The 13,036-nt window shown below is 43.3% G+C and overlaps 1 long non-coding RNA gene across 7 annotated transcripts in view; it reads left to right on the top strand.

Moving 5' to 3' along the window:
- Positions 1-13,036, top strand: part of LOC109262393 (uncharacterized) — a 109,594-nt gene that overhangs the window by 23,900 nt on the left and 72,658 nt on the right. For 4 of the 7 annotated variants that reach the window (XR_008417881.1, XR_008417883.1, XR_008417884.1 and 1 more), the window contains exons 5-7: positions 5,492-5,634; positions 7,590-8,743; positions 9,176-9,371. This is a non-coding gene — a long non-coding RNA (uncharacterized LOC109262393). Of the gene's footprint in view, positions 1-5,491; positions 5,635-7,589; positions 8,744-9,175; positions 9,372-11,978; positions 12,621-13,036 lie in introns of those variants that run through there. The other 3 variants (XR_008417885.1, XR_008417887.1, XR_008417886.1) reach the window with 3 other exon arrangements.

Below are 13,036 nucleotides of genomic sequence, written 5' to 3'. Positions count from 1 at the left end.
ATTATGTGCACATCCTGGGCAGTCTAAGGCCCAGTCACCTTGCCTGTGTGAGGCAAGGTATCTGTATTCCCCTCCTAGGGCTCTGCTGGGAAAACCAACCTAAGAGGGCCAGAGATCATGGCCACTCTTAGTGATTCCCATAGGAATGCTCCCCATCTTTGACTCCTCTGTTGTTTAAGCCCCATGCTCTGATGACCTGCCTTCTGTTTTCTGCTTTGGTACCTTCAAATTTCATAATCCATTCTGACTTTTCTTTCTAGATTACTCCATGCCTAGCTTGATTCTTGGTTCTACATAGTCCTCTAATTTTGACATTGCCAGTCAGCTTCAAGTGTGGGCCTTCCTCCATGAGCCCTGTTCGTAGAGGTATGATTTTGAAGCTTTAATGCATCAGAATTACCCATGCAGGCAAAGGAGGAGGTTGCTGTATACTTACTTAAAATGCAAATTCCAGGGTGCCTGGGTGGCTTGGTTGGGCATCCGACTTTGGCTCAGGTCATGATCTCATGGCTCATGGGTTCGAGCCCCATGTCAGGCTCTGTGCTGACAGCTCAGAGCCTGGAGTCTGCTTCAGATTGTGTGTCTCCCTCTCTCTCTCTGCCCCTCCCCTTCTTGCACTCTGTCTCTGTCTCTCAAAAATAAATAACCATTAAAAATAAATAAATAAAATGCAAATTTCTGGGGCACCTGGGTGGCTTATTCAGTTAAGCGTCTGACTCTTAATCTCAGCTCAGGTCTTGATCTCAGCTCTGGGTGTGAAGCCTACTTAAAAAAAATGCAAATTCCGGGGGGCACCTGGCTGGCTGAGTTGGAAGAGCATGTGATTCTTGATCTCGGGGTCATGAGTTTGAGCCCCACAATGGGTGTAGAGATTACTTATAAAAAATAAGGGTGCCTGGGTGGTTCAGTGGCATCTGACTTTTGATTTCAGCTCAGGTCTTGATCTTGCAGTTCGTGGGTTCATGCTCCACATCAGGCTCTGTGCTAACAGTGTGGAGCCTGCTTGGGATTCTGTCTCTTTCTCTCTCTCTGTGTCTCTCCCCTGCTTGCTTTCTCTCTCTCTCTCTCAAAAGAAATAAAAATAAACATTTTAAAAATATAAAAAATAAATAGGGGTACCTAGGTGGCTCAGTTGGTTAAGTGTCTGACTCTTGGTTTCAGCTCAGGTCACGCTCTCAGCCCTGAAAGGGGTTCTGCGCTGACAGTGTGGAACCTGCTTGCGATTCTCTCTGCCCCTTCGGTTCCCCTCTTCCCTCCCCCTTTATACAAAATGTACAGCCACTCAATACAAAGTAACTCCATGTTACTCTCTTAGTACCTCATTTGCTTTCATTAGACCCCTTACTGCTTTTTTAATAGTTTGTCTTTCTTGCCTACCAGATTATAAATTTCATTAAGGTAGGGACCTTCTTGCTAGAGGTTGTATTTTCAGTGCCTAGAGGCATTCAGGAAGTATTTGATGACTAAATTACTCCTTACCTTCTTGTCAGTACCCATGTGGGTTCTTTGTGGCTCTGCACAAACTCTCATCCTTTGTATGTGTTGTTGCCTCTGCCAGAAGCACCCTTACTCTCATCAGCTGGTCAGACTTTTTCTTGTCCTTTCCCACTTCTCTGAGCAAGTCTTTGACTTTCCCAGGCAGTGCTAGTTCAATAGAGTTAGCACTTTGGTCCTCTCAAATGGACTTTTTGCCCTGTGTGGTGATTTTATCTGTGTAAGAGATAGATGGTATTGCCCTTGGTTTACCAAAAGCTGTGAGAGGTGGATTAACTTGGAAGCGGTTAGAACTGAGATTCAAACCCCTATGTATCTGTAGAGCCATCACTCAATCCACCTTGCTTGCTCTAAAAGAAACCAAAGAGACCTAGAGACACTGAAGTGAAAGAGATGTTGTTTTTAATTAGGTAATGAAAGTGTGTGTTTGTGTGTGTGTGTGTGCGTGCATGCATGTGTGTGCGTGTGTGCATGCATGTGTGGGAGGGATGTTCCCTGTTGAAAGCCCAGGAAAGAGCAGAAGCTAGATGGTGCATGAAAGGCTGTGGCCCCATGGTGTGTAATGAGGCTTCTGTGTTGCAGGCCTGAGGAGAATCTCAGATTTCTGACCTCTTCCTAATTTCAAGCCTGGGTATTCAACTGTCAGCAGGGCCTCTTGGACCTGTATGTATCATTGGCTTCCTAAATTTAGTAGCATATGGTAGGAATGTTTGATTACAGTGATTTGTCATTTTTGGTGATAGTATATGAAAGCATTTAACACAGGGCCTTTTGCACACTGTAGGTTTCCAACAGGTGACAGAGTATGTGAGAAATATTTTGAAACTGTTAAGTCTTTCCCCAGGTCCCTTAACTCTACTCCTGTGCCTCCTACCCTCAGGCTAAATAGGAGATAGCAACATGGATTCCACCTTTGGGAACTTGCTGATTCCTTGTTGGTGGCTTTATGCTTAGGCAAGAAGTGTAATTGATTTCCACATATCTGAGAGCATATATATCTGGACCCTGTCCACCAGATTACTCAAAATCTTACCCCAGACTGAAAATGTTACCTTGGGCAACTTTCTTGGTAGGTACCTAGGCTTGAGAATCTTAGTGGGGAAGACTGCGAATCTCTAGGATGGTCATGCGAGGTGGTGAATGTATGGGGGTCGAACATGAGTTTAACTTAGCCAGGATAGCTTATTGGGTGCAGACATGGAGGAAGGGATAAAATAGGGAGCAAAATGGGCTCAACTCTTTGTAATTTTCTGCTCGTAGGAAGGTGTACGCACTTGTGTGCCAGGGGCAGAGCTCTGGCCTGCTGTGAGAGTCAGGTTTACTCCTGGCTGCCCTGCAAGGCATTTGGGATTTAGTAGGAGATGAAATAGGAAATCTGAATCCCAGATAGCTTTGCTTCAGATCTTATAGATCTGTAGGAAGGAAGTGTGCCTCTCAGGATCTCTCAGTCCTCTGAATCACCTCCTACATGCTGAAGTAAGGAATTCCATCCAGATGTATGGGGGTGTCCCTTCATCCTTCTTAGGCTCCATCAACTTGCCTTGATCTTAAGCTTTTATCCTTTTCCCCCTGTCACTGACCTGGCTTCTGGAAAGGAGAGGGAAAAGGATGAGGAAGGAAGGGGAGAGTTAAATAACTTGTGGGGGGGTAGGTGGATTTGTGGTCCTTAAATCTTTTCTGGAACGAAGTGTAGGTGTGAGGAGGAAGTGAGTGAGTGGGGAGAATAAATAAAGGCTACTGGTACCACTTGTCTGGCACTCAGCCTGGACCCCTGCTTAGTATTATCATGTTCTTTCTGTGTTGTTTCTCTTCTCCTTTTTAAAGCATAAGTGTGTATGCACATGTAATTTCATGTCAGTGGAATCATACCTTAATACTGTTTTTCTTACTTACACTGTTTTGTAATTTTCTTTAATTTTTTCTCCAGCTTTATTGAGATATAATTGACAAATGATTATCACAATATGGTTGTCGCCTGACATAGTTACCTATTTGTGTGTGTGTGTGGTAAGAGTCATTTTATAATTTTTTATAGACACTTTATCATGTAAATAAATACAGAATAAATGGCTAAATTATATTTCTATTTTTTAAATTAAGTTTATTTTTGTGAGAGAGAGAGAGAGAGAGAGAGAGAGGTAGGGAGGGCCTGCCAGGCAGGCCCATGTGTGGGAGGGGCATGGCAGGGGGAACAGAGGATCCAAAGTGGGCTCTGTGCTGACAGCAGAGAGCCTGATATGGGGCACGAATTCATGAATCTTGAGATGATGGCCTGAGCGAAGTTGGACGCTTAACCAACTGAGTCACCCAGGTGCCCCGCTAAATTATATTTTGTTGTATGGATGTACCATAATGCATTTTATTCTTCAGTATTGAATATGTTTATCTCATTTGTTATCAATGGGCCCTTCCCTGACCCCCTTACTTAAAATTGTAGCAAACCCCCTTTCTTTCCTTTCTCCCTTCTCTCCTTTATTTTTGTCTATAGCATTCAGCACCATTTGGTACATACTTTTCTTATTTATTATTGCCCACCACCCTCCATTAGAATGTAAGCTCCATGAAGACAGATTTTTTTTTTTCTTTTTTTATTCACTGCTCTGTAGCTGTTGCTTGAAACAGTTCCTGGTACACAATTGGTACTTGATAAATATTTGTTGAATGAATGAATTTGTTGGACTTTTGGTGTACTTGTTGGGCTTTTTTTTTTTTTTTTTTTTAAGTTTATTTTATTTTGAGAGAGAGCACACATGCATGTGCGAGCAAGGAAGGGGCAGAGAGGAGAGAGAAAATCCCAACAGGTTCCATGCTGTCATGCAGAGATCTATGGCGGGCTCAATCTCACGAGTGGTGAGGTGATCTGAGCCAATATCAAGAGTCAGACACTGAGCTGACTGAGCCACCCAAGCTCCCCTTTGTTGGGCTTTTTAAAAATTGTTTTAATGTTTATTTATTTTTGAGAGAGAGAGAGAGAGAGAGAGACAGAATGTGAACAGGGGAGGGGCAGAGAGGGGGCAACACAGAATCTGAAGCAGGCTTCAGTCTCTGAGCTATTAGCACAGAGCCCAGTGTGGGGCTCAAACTCACAAACTGCCAGATCAGGACCTGAGCCAAAGTCAGACATTTAACTGACTGAGCCACTTAGGCACCCCTGATGGGCTTTTTATTTGCAGTTTTTTAGTAATCTCTGCATCAAGCATGGGGCTTCAACTCACGACCTCAAGATCATGCGTCGCTCTCGACTGAGCCAGCCAGGAGCCTTCTTTGCAGCATTTATGTCATTATGTGCATTCTGTGATAAACACCCTGTACATAATCTTTGTACACTTGTCTACTTACCTTCTTAGGATGAATTCTAAGAAATAGAATGGCTGATTTAAAGGATATACACATTTATTAAATTTTTAAAAAATGTTTATTTATTTTTGAGAGAGAGAGAGAGCATAGGGGCAAAGAGAGAGGGAGACACAGAATCCAAAGAAGGTTTCAGGCTCTGAGCTGTTACCACAGAGCTCGACACAGGGCTTGAACCCACCAACCATGAGATCATGACCTGAGCCGAAGTTGGGCACTTAACTAACAGAGCCACCTAAGTGCCCCAAGGATATACACATTTAAAATGTTGGTTCATGGAACCAAACTGCCCTTAAGAATGTTAACTTCTAGGGGCACCTGGGTGGCTTGGTTGGTTATGTGATTGACCCTTGATTTAGGCTCAGGTCATGATCTCACAGTTTGGTTGGTGAGGTCAAGCCCCACTTCGGGCTCTACACTGACAGTGCAGAGCCTGCTTGTGATTCTCTCTCCCTGTCACTCTCTCCCTCTCCTTCTCACACTTGTGCATGTGTGTTCACTCTCTCTCTCTCTCTGTCTGTCTCTCTCAAAATAAATATTTTTTTAAAAATGTTAACTTCTTCCAACAGAACATGAGATTGTCTATTTCTCCACATTATTAGTAATACTGGGTTGTATATTTTTCATCTTCCCCATTTGACAGGTGAAAAGTGGTCTTGTCACTGTAAATATGGTGGTTGAGAATGTGACTCTGATATGATGTGATGTGATATGGTATATGATTCTGGAGCCAGCCTGCTGGGGCCTGAATTCGGACATAACCACTTACTGTGTGACCTTGGGTAAGTCATTTAACTTCTCTATCCCTCAGTTTCATCTTTGATAAGGTAGGTATAATAATAGCTCCTATTTCGTGAAGAATAAATCAGTTAATCTAAAATGTTTCAAATAGTCATGGAGATATGTCACTCAAGTATTTAAAAAAAATTTTTTTTTAACATCTATTCATTTTTGAGAGATGGAGAGAGAGCATGAGTGGGTAAGGGGCAGAGAGCGAGGGAGACACATAATCTGAAGCAGGCTCCAGGCTCCAAGCTGTCAGCACAGAGCTCAAACCCATGAACTGCGAGATCATGACCTGAGCTGAAGTCAGATGCCTAACTGACTGAGCCACCCAGGCGCCCCTCACTAAGTATGTTTTAATGTTTCTTTGTATATTAAAGATTGAATATCTTTTCAAATGTATTTTTGACGTTTATATTTTTTGAGTCATTGATCCATGTCCTTTGCACATTTTTCCAGTATTATTTTCTTAATAATTCATAAGAGCTAAAGTGTTGACCATTATATATGGTGCAGAATTGTCCCCAGTTTGTCATTTGTCTTTTGACTGTGTTTATGCAGTTTTTTGTTGTTGTTGGGAAATTCTGCATTTTTAGGTGGTCAAAATAATCTTTTCTTATAGTTTTTCCTACTGCTAGGCCAATATTTAGAAAAGGCATGCTTCCCTACCTGAAAATTATAAAAGTAGTTATTCATTCTCTTTGAATACTTGGGGTGTGTGTGTGTGCGCGCGTGTGCATGTGTGTGTGTGTGTGTGTGTGTTTAAACTTAATCTTTAAGTATTTGATCCATCTGGAATTTATTTTGATATGAAGATAGCAGTAGATATCTGGCTCTATTTCTTTTCAGTTGTGTACTGTCCCAAACCTGTTTATTAAAAAAGAAAGAGCAGCAGCCTTTAATCTTTAATCTTCCTTCCCCTAATTTGAAAGTAAGATATCCTAGAGATAGCAAATCTCCATTTCAGAGAATGAATTTCATGTTTGGACTCAGTAGTCATTCAGTTGCTAAGCTGTGGGATGAATATGCTGTGTAAAGCAGTTTGGGATCAGAACTCACAGCTTGACTCTAAGTGATGAGACTGCTGCATTCACTAGTGTAGGCTTCTCTGCTGGCTCTTCTTTGGAGGCTCCTTCTAAATAGGTCCTACTTTGAGGACTGCTTTGAAGGGGCTATTGATAATTTGGAATGGTAAATTCTGTGTCTTTCAAAAAACAAATGAAGTAATTGTAGTGGATGTTTCCTCACTCCAGCCCAGAGTATTGGTAGTGTATTTATAGGGGGTATTGAATGGTAATGAACCCATTGTCTTCTACCTGTGCCCTCAGGTAGAGCAGCTCTTTTTGGAACTCTTGTTCCATGGGGCGCCTGGGTGGCTCAGTCAGTTAAGCGTCTGACTTCAGGTCAGGTCATGATCTCACACTCCGTGAGTTCGAGCCCCACATCGGGCTCTGTGCTGCCAGCTCAGAGCCCGGAGCCTGTTTCAGATTCTGTGTCTCCCTCTCTCTGACCCTCCCCCATTCATGCTCTGTCTCTCTCTGTCTCAAAAATAAATAAAGGTTAAAAAATTAAAAAAAAAAAAAAAAGAACTCTTGTTCCATCTAGTTTCTTGCCTCTGACTCAAGATGGAGGGAGAGTGGGTCTTATATAACAGAGTGTTCACATATCCCATGGCAGCTGTCATCTGCTAAAGAGGATGAAGAAGGGTAGCTAATTCTTACAGGGCATATGTTATGTGCCAGCAGCTGTTCCAAGCACTTTACACATATAAAGTTTTTATGAGATAGGTGTTCTGTACTGGGTAGAATAGTGTCTTCCCAACAATTCATGTCCACCCAGAACCTATAAATGTGATCTTATTTGGAAGTAGGATCCTTGTAGATGTAATCAAGTTAAGATGAAGTCATACTGGATTAGGATGGGCCCTAATCTAGTGACTGGTGTTCTTATATGAAGAGGGAGACACAGAGAGAGAAGATGTCCGTATGAAGATGGAAGCAGAGATTGGAGTTGTGCTGCCACGAACCAAGGGATGGCAAGGATTACTGGCAACCACCAGAAGCTGGAAGAGACAAGGAAAGATTCTCCTCTGGAGCCTTCAGAGGGAGCATGACCCTGCTGAAACCTTGATTTTGGACTTCTAGCCTCCAGAACAATGAGAGAATAAATATCTTTTGTTTGAAGTCACCCAGTTTGTAGTGTTTATTACAGCAGCCCTGAGAAACCAAACATGCTCTTTTATCATCTTCTTTTTCGAATAAGGAAACAGGCCCAGAGAGGTTAGATACTTTGAGATCTCTGTAGGCCACTGCTCTGCTGGCTGGGCACTTACTCTGAAGCTCCTCATGTTGCTGTTGTCAGCTCTGCACCACGACCGTTACACCTTTTGGTAGTGCTGGGGCTGAGCTGAAGGAATGGCTCCTCCTCTAACACAGCAGGCCACAGCCCTTCCCCATTCTTGCCTTCTTCATACCCTAAAGCAGAAACTCCTCTCAGGAGGCTTCTGACTATAGCCTGATCATTTCCGCAGGTTGCTTCCCAGCCCCACTCCTCCAGGTGATACCAGGCTTTTATTATTTTTTAATAAAAAAAAAAATTTTAAATGTTTATTTTGAGAGAGCATGAGCAGGGGAGGGGGCAGAGAGAGAAGGAGACAGAGGATCTGAAGCAGACTCTGTGCTGTCAGCATGGAGCCCAACACAGGGCTCAAGCTCATGAACTATGAGATCATGACTTGAGCCGAAGTTGGACACTTAACCAACTGAGCCACGCAGGTGCCCCTGGGTTTCTATTTTTCATTTCCATGCAGTGTTAGAGAAATGTGGGTGACATTTGGGGGGAGTGTCATTCAGTTTCTAACAGTTTTTATGTTTCCCATTTCTGGCCTGCTATACTTCCTAGAACTCCTGTCAGTAGACGACTCAAGTCTTGGTGTGGTTTTTTGTTTTCGTTTTTGAGCTTCAGGATATCACACACAGCTCAGATGGCACATACCACAGTTCATGGCTGTGAGCAGAGAAGGAGCAGCATCATGGCCACATTGGCTCTGAGGGCCCTGGTCACCTGTTTTTGATAAACCGAACATACCACAGTGGCTCTGTCCTTTGCCAAAGTGAGTGGGGGATAAGGATGTTCTCTGACCCAGCCCAGCTACCTAAACAGCTCCTTATTTGCCCATGGTCTCTTTTGCTGGCATCCCAGAAGGGATCTCCTTCCTCAGCATCTCATTGCTGGCTGCAGAATTTTGCCTATTTTCCAATTTGGACCTTTTGCTTTGGGTCCTGCTCTTACTCTTAACAACTCTCACTAGGCTGAGCTCCAGGAACTCAGGAACCATATTTGTTTTGTTTGCTGCTATATCCTAGGAATGAGGAAAAACCTGGTACTTACTAGCCCCTCAAGAAATGTATATTGAATGAAGAAATGAAACAATATTAAACACAAAATAAGTATAAGGAAAATCCAGCAAAATTCTGATTTTTACCATGATGACTAATTAGATCAATATAATTTGAAATATCTGTTTTTGTCTCTGCTTTTCCAGTTCTCTAAGCACATGCTATTGGATAATCCTGCCTGGATCAGTCCTTTCCTCACCTTGGACTTCACCTTCTTTTCCTCTTTATTCTATCTGCTAAAGTTGCCAGCCAGCCTCTTTCACCCCAGAGGGGGATCCGGCTCCTGAAATCCCAGCCTATGCTAGTGCCTCATGCTTCCTGGGGGCTTGCCAAGAAAGTCAAGTAAGTAGAACATGCACGTTGCTAAAGAGTACCTCAGAGAACTCCCATACTGAATTGTGATTTATAGGCAGCATAGTACATTGTGCCAAGTGATTACACTTAGGCCTTTTTTAGTTGTAATAATCTGCTTCTGTGATGCTGTATGTGGAAAGCCCAGAAGTGTCTCTGTGGTCCTCGTTTCTGGATCACTAAGAAGTCAAGACACAGTCCCACTCTGCCACCTGTATTAATCTGACTGTTGAAACCATTCAGAGAAGCAAGGTATGTTTCTGGAAGTAGAGCCCAGGCCTCCTATAGGCTATTCTAAGGCTGTAACCGTGATCAAATCTATTGCTGCTTCATTTAAAAGAACTTAGAATAGTGTTGGAAACATCATAGGATTAAAGCACCACTGTAGCTTCTTGGCTAAGGAAGTGGTGTATGGTGGCCAGAGAAGATGTGGTAGCAAAGGCTCCCAAGTTATTTTCTGGACCTGTTGATTTGAGGTGAGACATTTGACAATCGGAGATGATGTCCTTTAGCTCTCATGGTTTCTCATCTTCAGCACAGAGTGATGTGGGTGGGCCATGCTTGTAGAGAGAGAGGCTGGCATTGTGATCTAGAAAAGCTCATCATTAGGTGTCCTGCCTTTCATTTGAATTTCTAGTTCTATTTTTATTTTATTATTATTTTTTTTAGTTTTTAAAGATTTTTGTTATTTTAAGTAATCTCTGTACCCAATGTGGGGCTTGAACTCACAACCCCGAGATCAAGAGTCGCACTCTCCACCAACTGAGCCTGTTAAGCACCTCTGTAACTCTTTTTTTTTAAGTGTAGAAATCCTACACGTACAGAATTAATATAGGAACCCAGCAACATCCACATTTTACTTGAATTCATTTCATCAGAATTGCTTTCCTTTTAATAGTGTGATTAGATCAGTTCTAAGGGATGGAAACTGATAAGGCTTAGGAAAAGAAGGCTAGGTTTGTGTGGGGCACACACCTTGGCCTTGGACAGCTAGAGAATAACATTAGGGCACCAGGTACATGATGAACTAGATGGGAGAGAACAAACTCTTTATCCCTGGAGAGCCAGGCATATGTTAGACGCTTTTCATATGTTTTCTTTTTTTTTTCTTCTTTTTCTTTTTCATATGTTTTCTTACCTAATTATCATAATGGAAACCAATGAAGTATCATCTTCATTTTTTCACATGGGCAAGCTGATAGTCAAAGAAGTTATGTAACTTGCCCAATGTCAGACAGCTAATAAAAGGCTGAGCTAGGATTTACTTCTCCTCAGGTCTGTCCAGTTCCAAAGCCCATGCTGTTTTCACAGAGCTTGTCTGTCTCTGACAAGATTTAAGGAAAGAGGGTAGGGAAGGCAGAGAAGATGGGAGAGATGCCATCTTTCTCTGCCTCACAGTTTTACTTGTTGAGACGTGTTTAGCCAGAGCATCTTGTTTATAGAATGCTAGGTTCTATATATAGAGATGCTGCAACAACATATGTGGGAAAGATACCAATTGGCTCTAGGGGAGGATTTTAAAAAAGTCTTTGTTCTTTACCTCTAGGTCTTCATTGCAGTGTAATCCACAAGTGTCAAAACACCACTGGTAACTCTGGTTTACTGCTTAAGAGGCACTTATCCTATTCTCCAGATAACATTTATTGATGTGACCCAAGGAGTAAGCTATGATGGGGGCAGAGGTGAGGGTGTGGTGTGCCCTTACTGTATGTACTGGAGCTGGTGGCACCTGTTATGTGACTATTACGGTGAATTATTACTGAGTAAACAAGAGGTGTCTCTCTTTTGCCTTTCTAAGGGAGACCAGATGGCAGTGGTTGCTGGCTTAGGTCCAGGGGAGCCTGGCCTCTGGGCTGGCAGAGGAGACAGCTTGAGTGTGTCAGGTGATGGAATAAGAAGAAACAAGGCTGGATTGTCAAGTGGTATAATTTCAGAGGCACCAAGAATGTGTCCTGCCCCTCTGAGACTTACTTCAGCTCTTTGCTAGTGCTTGGAATTCAGCAAGTGAAATTTATTTCCCTTAATTTAAGTCTTCGAGACCCTATTAAAAACGAAGATATGAAGAATTTAGGCATGATGTTGTCTGGAGAATAGCTGACAGGCAGAATGTAACAAGGAGTGTGATGGTTTGTGGTTTGCTGTGATGTCCTCAGACAAGACTGGCATAGATCTTAGGAAGTAGGAGGCAGCTTCCCAGAAGTGATGTAAAATGGTGGCGCAAAAGAGGCTGCTGATGACAACATGGGCAGGGCACTTCCTCAGAGGCTGCTGGTCGCAGACAACTTCTGGTCTTGATTTCCCAATATGTTGTGCTGAGATAGGGCTTTACCAGAAAGCAAAATAAGCCACATAAAAAGGAATGACAAAGCATTTGGGGTGTCCGTGCAAAGGTGCAGTTCCCCCTTGTCCACTAACTTTGGTGGAGCCAGAATAACTAATCCAGAGGCTGCCAGCATAGAGCCTTTGATTCAGATCTACAGCTTTTTTGGCTTGAATTCCTCCAAAGAGAGCTTTTCTAGTTGACTGTTCATCATCTTTCTTCTAGCACTGCTCTCAAACTGCCTTAGTAATCTAATTCTCACATCTTTTCTCCCCCAGGGAGTCTTCGACAGAAGCAACTTAAATCTTCATGCCTTTCCCAGCTCCTCACAGTTGGGTTCAGAGGATGCCCTTCACCCACTTGCTTCAACTTCTACTCTATCCATGTTCCTACCCTAAGTGTAGAGCATTTTGTTTTGGATCAGACTTTTGGCTTCATTCAGGCCTCTGGGGTCCTTCCAACACATTTCCCAGAAGGCTATTCTAGGAATGGTCTCCACCCCTCACCTCCTGAAATTTGACAGGGTCTGGACCTCTCTTCTTTGTGAAATTAGTGCAACTCTGTAGAAGTGTCTGGATATATCACACCCCTTCCTGTCTCCCCAACCACCACACCCATGCAGAAGATCTAGTGATGTAGCTAGGATCTGCTGATCACCAGGACTTTGTAGCCAGTGCCCCCAGCAGGGAGGGACTCCTGGATAGGTTTACTATACTGTGAACGACACCTATGTCCACTACTCTCTGCCTCTCTTCCATCTCACCTTTATTTTGTCTTTTCCCTAAGAAGACAAAGATCTGTCCAGTTGTCCTGCCTTGACCCCCTAGTCTTATCTTGGACTAGAACTCTGCTGTCAACCCCTCAACAGGGGCTGGGGCTTTTGCTTTCCAGCCTCTCTAAGGTCAGGTCACTTCTCTGATACTAGAGACTTTTCTTTTTTTTAATTTTTTTTTAAAAACGTTTATTTATTTTTGAGACAGAGAGAGACAGAGCATGAACGGGGGAGTGTCAGAGAGAGAGGGAGACACAGAATCTGAAGCAGGCTCCAGGCTCTGAGCAGTCAGCACAGAGCCCGACGCGGGGCTCGAACTCACGGACCACGAGGTCATGACCTGAGCCGAAGTCGGACGCTTAACCGACTGAGCCACCCAGGCGCCCCGAGACTTTTCTTGTATCTAGGCTTTGGTAGGTAGAGTCTTGCCCATGCACAGATCTCCCATTTGTTGACCACCCTGAACTTTGCCTACTGCTCTTTGGGCTAATTGGATGTCATGCTGGTCTGCTCAGCTGCACTTCTGGAACAAGCTTCTTAGCTTAGTCAGGCCCAGTCCTGAAT

This window comes from Panthera pardus, unplaced genomic scaffold (genome assembly GCF_024362965.1).
Source record: "Panthera pardus isolate Hobbes unplaced genomic scaffold, ASM2436296v1 HiC_scaffold_25, whole genome shotgun sequence".
NCBI lineage: Eukaryota > Metazoa > Chordata > Mammalia > Carnivora > Felidae > Panthera > Panthera pardus.
Note: the sequence above shows the minus strand (reverse complement) of the source record. Positions and strands in the feature narration are given on the sequence as shown.